Source organism: Oryctolagus cuniculus, chromosome 2 (assembly GCF_964237555.1).
Source record: "Oryctolagus cuniculus chromosome 2, mOryCun1.1, whole genome shotgun sequence".
Lineage (NCBI taxonomy): Eukaryota > Metazoa > Chordata > Mammalia > Lagomorpha > Leporidae > Oryctolagus > Oryctolagus cuniculus.
In genome coordinates this window covers 63,897,940-63,909,588 of record NC_091433.1, presented here as the reverse complement: position 1 = coordinate 63,909,588, position 11,649 = coordinate 63,897,940, and the positions used below count along the sequence as shown (strand labels likewise).

The following is an 11,649-nucleotide window of genomic DNA, read 5'->3' as shown; positions in this document are numbered from 1 at the left end:
CTGTAAGGAAGCAGACATGCATGCCGGGCACTTATTAAAGGACTCCCTTAGCACTTTTCTCTGAGACGCCCTTAAGGGAAAAGTAAACACCAGCGCCTGAGAGGGATATTAAAAGGAAACAATAGTAGTTGCTGCTACTTTATGGAACAAATAAAACATGATTTTAATCTTTAAAAACCAAAACTTTCTATCTTCTCTTTTCCCTCTGTAGGTGCAAAAACAAAACAAAAAAAATCAGTTCCTTCAAATACTGAGTCTGTGGTGATGTCACATACACACACACACACCTCACTTGGTTTGAAAATAAAATTAATTCAAATCTAGTAATCTGAATATAAAACAACCAGTGGCAAAATCATAGCTAGTATTCCAGACTAGTCAGACATAGGAATGCCCTCTAAGCTTCTGTGTTGTTTTTGGCTTCAACAATATATTGTGTTGAAGAAATAGCATCAAAGAGAGGCATGCTCAAGTAACTAAATTTTTCTCACTTAAACAGTTTTCCATTCTTGCATACCAGTATTTTATAATGATTTCTCACTTCAGAAAGACCTCTGCTACATGGGGACAATTTGCTGAATTTTGCATTAAAAAAAGAAAGAACTGCAAGTCAAGAGAAGACAAGGAAACCCAGAGATCAACTCATAGAGTGTGAAGAATCACGGACTTTTTGAGCAATGTACTCTGGGAAACTGGGTCTTCAAGTCACACCGCCGTACACACATCCTGAGTGGAACACTTATCAGATTTTCTGTTGTAAATTCTTTTGTAGCTTCCTGGTAGAAGACACTTTCCATTTTGTGAAAACTCCTCAGAATATGGCTTTAAATGAATCTGTTCACAAGGTTCAAAAGCTTTCAATTACTAGACCATGGCCGCCATTGAGAAAACGCACTGAGCTATATCAAGAAGAGAAAAAAAATACCCAGGTACAAGTCTAATTCTCTAAGGTTGCCATGTAAGTGCTGCTCAGAAAGGATTAAGACTTCCCGAGAACAAGAGAGCTCCAAACAAATCACTTCCCAAGTGGGAGAAACACACACATGCTCTGTAATCCACTGTGCTTGGCTGCTTAGTCCTGCTAGAAAAGTCTCCCTGGCTAACATGAAGAGATCTTATATTTTAGAACTTCCCCATTCATCTAATTCTCCAGGAGAAACAAGTCTGTGGAAACACAATTGCTTTCATATGACCAGAAATAATATGAAAAACAGATCACTTCTACTACAGTCATTTACCCACAGCTAATTCGTGGAGCTGGAGAGTAGACGCAGTGGGCTAGCGGCTGCAGCTCAGTGAGAGGGCCTTATTTTGCCAGGACAGACAAGCTGTGTGTTTTGAGAAGCCTTCTGGGACATTTTATACTCTGGGACCTACCTTTTTTTCTTTAAAGAGGTCCTTTGTTCCTTTGCTTGCACAGAAGTTCTCAATAACTTTGTTTTGGAAGAGCAGGAAATCTAGGATAAAATAAATAAAATATATTAATTGGAAGAACATTTGATCAGATGTTTCAGATGAACAACTTTAGTTTTGAAACTGCTTAATAATTAAGAGGTACATTAAAACATGGTTAGTGCTGATTTATAGAAGTTAAACATAAAATGTTATTAATAATCATAGAAAGACTACTTGTAGGCTACCCAAGAGAAGTATACATTTCACCTGCTAACCTAGAGTCTTTTCACATTTTTTAGATGTTTAAAAGGAAGACATTTCTATAGCTTATTTATCTGTACAAAAAGTAAAAAGTAAATGAATTTAACTAAGAGCTTCTACCTTTCTATCCTGTTTAAAGACATTAGAGCTAATTCCAGTCCCCCATTATGGGAATTTGATCAAGGACACAAGATTCCTTATGCTACATGGTTTTCCCAGAGTCCTGGATTACATTTGCTACAGCGTGAATTCACAAATATTTGTTTTTTTGTAACATTAAGGAAAAAAAAAACACGAGTCCTCTGTTTTTGCAAGTTACTTAATCATATTAAACCACAATCAGAGCTGATATAAGTACAATCCTTGAGTTTCACATTTTAGCATTTAAGTTTTTTGGAGTGCTTTCCAAGCACAAAACACCAAGTCCAACTCTCCAAGTTCCCTGCCTTTCCCTTTCCTCACCCTATGCTAATAAACAAAAAACCACCACAAAACCAAACCACAAACATAGACTATGGAAGGGAAACAATAATAAGAACTCAGAGATGACTCTGAGGTTTGAATCTTGCTGATGAAGAGATAACAGATATAGTAATTATCAAGAAAAGAGAAAGAGGGAGAAAATTAGTTTTTCAGAAATTTGGTGCATTTGGTTTTTCTGACACATGTTGAGAGGCTAGCTAGATGAATGAGCGGGTAGTGGATTAGTGGAAAATGTTGAGTTAGGAGGTTGGGAGCCCAGGACTAGTCATCAAGAGAGGGGAGAAGCTAACACAGAACTTGCAAAAACATCTACATGCAGGATTTTAGGGGGTGATAAAGAGGTGGTAAAGGAGACAGGAGTCCTGGAAGAGAAAGGAGGGGAACCAGGTCAGGGAGATGCTGGGGGAATGTGTGAGAAGAACGGATTGGTTAACAAGGTTGCATGCTGCAGGAAGGTTTGAAAGGATGAGAACTGTTGGAGATCCTGAGATCTGACTTCCCTGATCATCAAGATATTCTAATTAGACAGGGAGAAAACAAGCTAGATAATGTACTGAAGAGTGTTAGATGATGAAAAGAAGAGAAAAAGGTATTATAGACTTGGGATATTTTACTTTTGTGGTGATTTGGCTTTTGGTTGCTTAAGGAAGAATTTTTCTAAGTGTGCTAATAAAATGGGACAAGAGGCCAGTGAGTGACAGAAAGGCTGAAGATGCCAGAAAAAAGGGGACTGGGAAGGTAATTAACATGAGGGAAGGTGGAAACACAGGGGCTATGAAGGAGAGATTGGCATTTCTTTTTTGAAAGCAGGAAGAACATCATTTTTTAATATGGAAAGGGATAAAATTTGCGACTTGGGAAACCACAACATGTAGAAAAGGACTGGAGAGGCTGATTGGGTAATCTGCTTAGGAGTTAAAAATTAATGCAGAGGATGTTTGGCCTATCAGTTAAATGCCAGTTGGAACACACACATCCTGTAGCAAAATGTCTGGGACAGAGTCCCGCCTCTGTTCCCAATTCCAGCTTCCTACTAACACATTCTATAGGAGGAAGCAAGTGATAGTTCAAATAGTTGGGTAGGGACCATTCTCATGGGAGACCTGGACTTAGTTTCTAGCTCCTAGCTTTAGCGCAGCACTTGGGGAGTGAACTAGCACATGAGAAGTGTCTATCTGTCCTCTCTCTGCCTTTCTAGTACATAATACATAATGCATAATACATACCAAATGTAAAAAATCAGTAGGAACACATGGAGAAGTGAGACTAAATAAAATCGGCTTATTCTGGACCTAGTTGGGAAAATTTCATGATTTTTCTAAGATATTCTGCCTAAGGCATCAAGTGAGAAAAATAAAAGGTGACACTACCCTAAGGGGAGGATAGGCTTTGCAAAAAAACTAGAAAGACACATATAAAATATAGAAAAGAAAAACTACGAATTGGGGAGTAAACCAGTAGATAGATGATCTCTCTCTCTCTCTCTGTCTTTCAAATAAATCTTTTAAAAAATAGGCTGTAGGCTCTGGGATATGAAAAGAACAAAGCTGGGGACCCCATTTCCAGGGACCTTACTGACAGAAATTTTTGGCAAAGAACTGAATAAAGAGCAAAGACTCCATGGGACCAGAGGAGGGAGGACAGGGACACCACTGCAGCCAGCTGTGCAGCACAGCCAGCTGCCAGCTTTCATCACACCTCAACATAGGAAAAAACGGCTGTGCCCCCTGCTGCTCAGTTTTAGCTGAGATGGAGTTCCACAGCCAAGCATTGACTTTTACTTCAGCTTGGGGAGCTGACTGGGGTTTGAGCAACTGCCAGGCTTGGTACAGAGAAGTCAACTTCCTTCTTCCCCTCCCCAACTCCTGGAGAGCCCCATACTCAGCAGCGAAAAGTCAGGCAGTGCTTCTCTGTTTTGCTTCTACCAGTTTCAGAATCAGAATCAGGAGAGTTACCATCTTCTTAAAGAGAAATGAGAGGACACTGCTGCAGCGTATGCCACTGGTGACACTGTCTGAAAGAGAACCTTGCCGACCACATCTACTTTGAATGTGGCCTAGAGTGCTAGCAGGGGACAGAGTGCTCACCTAAACCCATGAAGCCAGAGAACACTGCCTGCTTCCTATCCCACCAATAATGAGTCCCATTGAATAGTAGGGAAGAAGCATCATCTTAAAAGGCAAGTACTGGCTGCCTCGGGTGGAGTGCATGTGACTAGGGGATTTTATCTGAGGGGTAAATCCCTTCTTTCCATTGACTTTGAGTCTGGCATGGAGGGTTGGCAGGGTGTAGGGCAGTAACTTAAACATGTGAGATGCTCCCCTAACCTCCCCTCTACATCACTGGTGTCTGTTTAAGTTGCCAAGGTGGAACACTAGAAGGCATCTAACTTGGAATGCCTTGCTCTCTCTGTGGATGGAGCAGCCTTGTGGGGCTGAAAGTGGATCTCCTATTCCCTGTGACTGTGTGGTGTGGCTGTGGGAATTCTGCATGATAGGGTGTGGAATGCAGCTGGGTCTCTGTGCAATCACTGTGTCTGGCTTCAGAGGCTTAGATTTCCCTGAGTGCTTGGGGTGGGTCACTGCAGAGGATTCTGTACACAGGCAATCAAAGCAGAAATAGACAAATGGGATTACACTAAGTGAGAAACTTGAGCACTACAAAACAAAACAAAACAAAACAAAACAAAACAAAACTCAGCAAACTGAAGAGGCAACCAACAGAATGGAAGAAAATATTTTCAAACTATGAAACTGATAGAGGATTAATATTCAGAATCTATAAAGAGCTCAAGAAACTCAACAGCAAAGCAAACAATCTAGTTATGAAATGGGCAAAAGACTTGAACAGGCATCTTCCAAGGAAGAAATTCAAATGGCCAACAGACACATGAAAAAATGCTCAAGCTCACTAGCCACTGGGGAAATACAAATCAAAGCCACAATGAGGTTTCCCCTCCACCCAGTTAGAAGGACTCTCAGACAGAGATCAACAAATAACAAATGTTGGAGAGGATCTGTGGGAAAAGAAACTCTAATGCACTGTTGGTGGGAATGTAAACTAGTACAGCCTTGGTGAAAGACAGTATGGAGATACCTCAGAAAGCTGAAAATAGACCTATTGTAAGACCCAGAAGCCCCACTCTTTGGCATTTACCTAAGGGAAATGAAGTCAGCATATGAAAGAGTTACCTTTACTCCCATGCATATTGCAGCTCAATTCTCAACAACTAAGATATAGAATCAACCCAGATGTCCATCAACTGATGACTGGATACAGAAATTATGGTACTAAGCCACAAAAAAGAATGAAATCCTATCCTTTGCAACAAAATGGGTGCAACTGGACCATTATACTTAGTGAAAAAAGCCAGTCCTAAATATGCACATACCATATGTTTTTCCTGATCTATGGTAATTAATAGAGTACCAAAAATGTAATGTATGGGAGAGTAATTGACATTTTGAGCTTTGGTGAGTTTTTTACAGCCCTTGTCTCTACTGTTTTGAAACAGTTTTTCCTTCATATATTTGTTGAACTCATTACTTAGTGTAGGGTTAGTTTTATGAGTATAAAGTAAACTGAAACTAGATCATTGTAAATATTAAGAGTAGGATAGAAGAGGAATGAAGAGGAAGGGTGGGAGCGGGGCCAGCAGGGAGGGTAGAATGGGAAGAAGTATCACTATGTTCCTAAAACTGTATACATGAAATACATGAAAGGATGAAAGTCAATTGGCCAGCAGACGCATGAAAAAATGCTCAGGATCACTGGCCATCAGGGAAATGCAAATAAAAACCACAATGAGGTTTCATCCTCCTCCAGTTAGAATGGCTATCATAAATCAAAAAACAATAAATGCTGGCAAGATGTGGGAGAAAAATGTACCCTAATATATTCCTGGGAATTTATCTAAGTGAAATGACAACAGCATATGAAGGTGTTATCTGTACCCCCATGATTATGCAGCTCAATTCACAATAGCTAACATATGGAATCAACCCAGATGCCAATCAACTGATGACTGGATAAAGAAAATGTTGTATATATACACTATGGAATACTACTCAATCATAAAAAGAATGAAATCCAGTCTTTTGTAACACAATGGATGCAACTGGAAACAATTATACTTTGTGAAATAAGCCAATACCTGATCTGTGTTTTCCCTGATCTGTGATAACTAATAGAATACAAAAATATATAATGTATATTAGCTAAATTGACATTTTTAGATTTGATTATTGTTTATTGCCCTTGTGTCTACTACTGGGGAATACTGTAATTTTTATTACCATTTGTTGAATTCTTTACTTAGAAGAAGGTTAACCTTATGATTATAAAATAAACTGAAAGTATGTCGATGCAAACATTAAAATAAAGAAGAAATGATGGAGGAGAGAGGGTGGACCATGAGGGTGGGGAGGGGGAAGGAGAGTAGAGTGGGAAGTATCACTATTCTCCTAGAACTATAGATATGAAATGCACAAATTAGTTCATCTTATATAATTTAAAATTATTTTAAAAAAAGAATTAGATGACAAATGGTAGAGCTAGAAACGTGCCATGGGACTTTAAATCCCATTAAGTTGGCATGTACAAATGCCATCTTACTAGTTAAAGTGATCAGTTTCAGTTCATAATTGATCATCAAAATAGGATTAAGTGTCAAAGGGATCACGTAAATAAGACCAGTGTCTGCTAATAATAAATGATAGAATTAAAAAGGAGAGAATGATCCAACACGGGAAGTGGGATACACAGCAGACTCATAGAATGGCAGATGTCCTAAATAGCATTCTGGCCTCAGAATCAGCCCTTAAGGCATTCTGATCTGGCTAAAAAGCCCATGAGAGTTTCTCACATGGAAAGCCAAGACACTGTGGCAAAATAACAACAACAACAACAACAACAAAAAACAAAACCTAAATGAAAGATCTCTGAGTAAGATCCCAGTGGAAAGAATGGGCCATCAAAGAAGGAGGTACCTCTCTCTGAGGGGAGGAGAGAACTTCCACTTTGATTATGGCCTTGTCTAAATAAGGTCAGAGTTTGTGAACTCAAGAAGCTTCCATAGCCTTGGCAGCTCATGACAAGAGCCTTGGGTGATTACTGACGTCATTAGTAAGAGTGTCAATTGTTAAACTGACAGGAGCTACTGTGTACTTACTCCCCATGTGGGATCTCTGTCCTTAATGTACTGTACTATGGGAATTAATGGTAAAACTAGTATTCAAACAGTACTTTATACTTTGTGTGTCTGTGTGGGTACAATCTGTTGAAATCTTTACTTAGTATATACTAAGTTGATTCTTCTGTATATAAAGATAAAAATGAATCTTAATGAAGAATGGGATGAGAGAGGGAGTAGAGGATGGGAGAAGGAGTAGGAGATGGGATGGTTTGTGGTTGGGAGGATGGTTATGGGGGAAAAACCGCTATAATCTAAAAGTTGTACTTTGGAAATTTATATTTATTAAATAAAAGTTTTCTAAAAAAAAGAATTAGATGACTTTGGAGACTGGACTGGATGTTTCAATTGATTAAGCAATTCTCCTTCTCTGTCTTCATTTATTTTAGGCATTGTGCCAAACACAAGATAGAGATTGGAAAGGGACTCTAAGATGAAGAATTTGTGGAGGGGAGAGGTTACAATCATTCTACCAATAGCCTTCTATCCCAGAATCTCTGTATACATACCATAGATGTATGTGTCCATGAATCAATCACCATACGATTATGTGTCTTACAGCATCATTCATGTTTGTCTTACCTCCCACATTAATTCCCTGATTTTTTTTTCACACAGCGGGTACCTGAAATAGGATCCTATGTGCATGTTCTCAATATTTTCATTTTAAAACCTTCACCCTCTTTTCAGACTGACTGCTGTGTACCTAAGAATGCTGTTTTGCAACAAAGCTGCTGTTGCACAGCAAATAATCGCTAGAGATGGACCCAAACGAAGGGAGCTTTCTAAGAAATATCAAGGGATGGGGGAGAGTGAATGAGCATCCTGAAATTGGAAATGGTTTCTTGAGCAGGGAAAAGTAATTCAACTCTGGTATGTGGCAATCTATGCCCACAGATCAGTATTCCTTTACTGGAAGAAAAAAATCATCTTTTAACCAAGAAAATAGGATTCAAACATCTGAAGGCATTCATATGTGAGCCACTGTGCATTGGAAAGAAAGGGCTGTGGAGGAAACGATTTAGCATTCTATAGTGCAGGACTTCAAATGGCTCCTGGAGCCCCAAGATATCTGAGGTGTTCCAGGGTTTCCAGGAAGTCGGATTTGAATTCTGGCTTTTGAAGCATATTTTTTAGTTTCTTGCAGATATTCAAGAAGTTATAGCTCTGCATTGGTCTTGACCTCAAGTCTGTGCCAGATGGTTCCACATGTAGTTGTTGAAGTGTGGCCCTACATCAGCAGGGTGTATGATGCTCTTGACACCTACAGCTCTCAGGCAACTGTTATCTTTGCTGCAACTTGTCCACCTCAGGCTTATAAGATGCTTAATGTGTAGGATCTGAACCCAAACTTTTTGTGAATAAACTCTGGCTCTGCTATGCAATGGTTGTGTCTGTGTGACCTTCAGCAAAACAGTTAAACTCTGTCTTCATTACTTGCTCTTTAAAGCAGGAAAAAAAATGATACCTTCTTATGGGTTTGTTATGAGGCTAAAAGGAGCTAACATTGGTAAAGTACTTAGAAGAGTACTAGCTAATTAAAAAAATAAATCTGTTATAATTATAACTTATAAAATGAAATAAATTAGTTTTTTCTATATAGCTTAAGTCATTGTTTTCGCAAAAGGAAAGAGACCTTTAAAATTTATTTGTCATTTATTTCCATTTTGTATGAATAGCAAAGAGAAAGAGAGACAGAGAAAGATCTTTGATCTGCTGATTCACTTTCCAAATTCCTACAACATCCAGGGCTGGGGCCAGGGCAAAGCCAGGAGCCTCGAACTGAATCAGGGTCTCCCAAAGGGTAGTAGGGACCCAAGTACTTAGGTCCTCATCTGCTGCCTTCCAGGAAGCACATTGGCAGGAAGCTGGACTGCAAGTAGAAGAGCCAGGACTTGAACCAGGCACTCCCATGTGGGATGCAGGCATCCCAAGTTCTGACTTACCCACTATGTCAAGTACCCACCCTAGAAATAAAATCTTGATCAATAAGAGGCAGTTTTAAGTGAATGTTTGTCAATAGATGTTTGAGATAATTTGAATTCAAGGTAAGACTAGTTATATTCTAGAATCTACTAACTTCTCAATTAATATAGATCATCTTGAGACAATTTAAGATGGAATAAGTATGTTGAAAACGCTCATTCAACACCACGTAAAGTAGAAAAAGGACGATGCCGGGTTTTGTTTTCTTCTGTCATTAGGTTTCACCCTTTGTAGTGATTAAAATTTTCTCAAATCCTCAGCATCTTTATGTAGTGAATATGCCCAATGCTCCCCACCAAGTTTCAATTTTATCTGGAAACAAAGCACAGTGAGCATAACAATAAAATGCAGATTCTTTCTGTGTAAATTGATTAGCTTAACACCATAGGAAAAATGTATGCAAACAAAATTTAACAGTGCCCATAAAAATAGAGAAACAACACTGTTCAAAGAAAGTCCCTGCTTGCTCTTGAGGCAGGAGCTCATCCTGCATTAGAACTGCTGCACGCTGTACTGCTGATACCAAATAATTACCTACTATGAAAATACAATTGATAGGAAAGTTTGGGAATGTAGTCCAGAGAAGAATCTAAATATGTACTTACAAGATATTTGATTAAGAAGCTCGAAGAGGGATACTGAACGAATTATTTGCAGTTCAACGGAATGAGTGTATAGATATATAGAACTCTGCTATCTTTATTTTTCCAGCCTACTATTCCAGATGAAGAGGAGCAAGATTCATTATATGAAGTACATGAGATATAAGAAGAGACATTGTAGATGATGAGAGCTATTTTAAAATTTATTTATTTAAAAGGCAGAGTTACATACAGAGAGGGAGACAGAGAAAGATCTTTCGTCTGCTGGTTCACTCCCCAAACGGTGGCAACAGCCAGGGTTGGGCCAGGCTGAAGCCAGGAGCCTGGAGCGTCATCCACATCTCCTACATGGGTACAGTGGCCCAAGGACTTGGGCCATCTTTTATTGCTTTCCCAACTGCATTAGCAGGGAGCTGGATTGGAAGTAGAGCAGCCAGGACTCAAACCAGTGCCCATATGGGATCTGACATCACAGGTTATGGCTTAACCCATTACTCTATAACACCAGCCCGTAGAGCCATTGCTAATGCAGTAGGAAATAGGCTGGCAAAAATACAGTAACTGTTGGCTGTCAGTACCATTTTAACGTGGGGTGCTGTGGCAGCAGTGGCTTAACCTGCTGCTTGGGATGCTGGCATCCCATATTAGAATGTTGGTTAGAATCCCAACTTTCCTGTTTTCCATGCAGAATTCCTACTAAGGCATCCTGGGAAGCAGCAGATGATTTCTCGAGTGCTCGGGTCCCTGTCACCTATGTGGGAGACCCACATGGAGTTCTGGACACCTGGATTTGGCCTGGCCCAGCCCTGGGGATTGTGGGCATTTGGGGAGTGAGCCAGGGGATGCAAGGTCTCTGTCATTCTCACTCTATCTCTGTGTGTCTTTCAAGCAGATGAAAATAAAATAAATATCGAAAAACATTTCAAAGGAATCTAGGAAAATATCAGCAAGAAAAACAAATTAGCCTTTTAAAGCTGTGATTGAAAAATAATTGTTTTATCAAAAAATTAGTAAGTTTTGGACTAACCATTTAAATGCCAGAATAACACCCAAAGAAAACAAGAATAGGGGCCGGTGCTGTGGCACAGTAGGTTAAAGCCCTGGCCTGAAGCGCTGGCATCCCATATGGGGCACCGGTTCTATTCCCGGCTGCTCCACTTCTGATCCAGCTCTCTGCTACGGCCTGGGATGGCAGTAGAAGGTGGCCCAAGTCCTTGGGCCCCTGGACCTATGTGGGAGACCTGGAAGAAGCTCCTGGCTCCTGGCTTTGGATTGGCACAGCTCCAGCCATTGCGGCCATCTGGGGAGTGAACCAGTGGATAGAAGACCTTTCTCTCTATCTCTACCCCTCTGTAACTCTGTGTTTCAAATAAATAAAAAAAAAATCTTAAAAAAAACAAGAATGGTAGTTCCTATCAAAACTTTCCAAAATTTGCTCAAATGAACTTTGCATACTACAAATATGAAATTGGAAGACTGAAATGCCAGGCTGGCGCCATGGCTCACCAGGCTAATCCTCCACCTTGCGGCGCCGGCACACCGGGTTCTAGTCCCGGTTGGGGCAACGGATTCTGTCCCGGTTGCCCCTCTTCCAGGCCAGCTCTCTGCTGTAGCCCGGGAGTGCAGTGGAGGATGGCCCAAGTCCTTGGGCCCTGCACCCCATGGGAGACCAGGAGAAGTACCTGGCTCCTGCCATCGGATCAGCGCCGTGCGCCGGTCACAGCGTGCCGG

At 40.3% G+C, this 11,649-nt stretch overlaps 1 long non-coding RNA gene across 1 annotated transcript in view; it reads right to left on the bottom strand.

Moving 5' to 3' along the window:
• Positions 1 to 571: 571 nt before the first annotated feature.
• Positions 572 to 11,649, bottom strand: part of LOC138848472 (uncharacterized) — a 1,168,718-nt gene continuing 1,157,640 nt past the window's right edge. The window contains exon 9 of the long non-coding RNA XR_011386289.1: positions 572 to 1,457. This is a non-coding gene — a long non-coding RNA (uncharacterized lncRNA). The remainder of the gene's footprint in view (positions 1,458 to 11,649) is intronic.